Here is a 1,409-nt window from a genome sequence, read left to right on the forward strand (position 1 = left end):
AGGAAGTTATGTACCAGGAATGTCTGGGAGAGACAGCTAAATCTCAGCTGAAATGCAAGCATCCACTTCCGTGGTTCAGAGTTGCATTCAGAAGGCGGTATCCAGCCAGGAACCACGTTTCTCACCAGACTGGCAGACGACGCTATATGATTAGCTCTTTTCCAATAGAATACTTTTTAAAATGCACATCTGTCACTTCTAGATGGAGGTGCTTTGGTATCTGTGTTCTGTTGGATGGATACGGAAGATTCCAAGGCCTTTGGGGCAACTTATAGGAGAGCGTGATGGAAGGAATCCGGCTTCCTGAATCACCGTTCGGGGAAAAGACACCAAACGTCTGTCAAGATGCACTATGTCATGAATAAGAAGCAGTGGAATCTAGGGGGAGGATGTAGCTCAGTTGGTAGAGTGTGTGCTTAGGATGCCCAAGGTCCTGGGTTCAATCCCCAGCACCTTTGTTAAAATACATAAATAAACCAAAAAAAAAAAAAGTGTGTGGTGAAGATAAAAAAAAAGAAAAAGAAGAAAGAAGTAATGGAATCTAAAAAAATGGCACAAATGAACTTATTTACAAAACAGAAACAGACTCACAGACATAAAAAGACAAACTAGTGGTTACAGGGTGTGGGGAAGGGGGTGATAAATTAGGAGTTCAAGATTTGTAGATACTAACTACTATATATAAAATGGGTAGACAACAAGGTCCTACTGTTTAGCACAGGGAACTATATCGAATATCTTTTAATAACCTATAATGTTAAACAATATAAAAGGGATATAATATATGTATAACTGAACTCACTATGCTGTATACTAGAAATTAACACAACATTGTAAGTCAACTATACTTCAATTAAAAAAAAAAGAAAGAAGCTTCTCTTGGGTTAAGCCGCTGAAACTTTGGGATTGATTGGTTAGAGCAGCTATCATTATCCCCACTGGGCACTACACGATTTTGCAATGAAGAGGGCTAACCCCAGATACTTTGAATTCAGAGGAGGGAACAATCCCTGTGCAGCTAAGCAGGAGAAAAGCTTCCTTCAGTAGATGAAGTCAGCATTGAGACGTACAGAACAAGAGTCATAGCCCCTGGGGAGAAACTGCACAAGCAAGGATACTAGGCGAGAGACTGATGATGGACAGAGAACATGCTGAGTAGGTAAGTTGTTCCAGAGGGTCCTGACTCCAAAGTCTGTCACTAAGCATTTGATTCCTCACTCAGTCTTTAGCTCGGCTACTGTCTTCAAGTCATCATGACTATTGTCTCTAAGTTCCTATGGGCAGTAAGCTATTAGATCCACACCCAGACAGGGCCTCTATTACAAGGACCAGACAAGGCATTCTCTTAGCAAAGCCGGAGCATTAGATCTGAAAGAGTTGAGTCTTGCCAGCTGCATAGGAGGATGAGG

At 41.5% G+C, this 1,409-nt stretch overlaps 1 non-coding gene across 1 annotated transcript; it reads left to right on the forward strand.

The window, feature by feature from the left end:
• The first annotated feature begins 385 nt into the window (after nt 1-385).
• TRNAP-AGG (transfer RNA proline (anticodon AGG)) lies at nt 386-458 on the forward strand. Its single transcript has one exon. It is a non-coding gene; the product is annotated as a tRNA-Pro (tRNA).
• The last annotated feature ends 951 nt before the right edge of the window (nt 459-1,409 follow it).

The sequence above is a fragment of the Camelus dromedarius genome, chromosome 34 (assembly GCF_036321535.1).
Source record: "Camelus dromedarius isolate mCamDro1 chromosome 34, mCamDro1.pat, whole genome shotgun sequence".
Taxonomy (NCBI): domain Eukaryota; kingdom Metazoa; phylum Chordata; class Mammalia; order Artiodactyla; family Camelidae; genus Camelus; species Camelus dromedarius.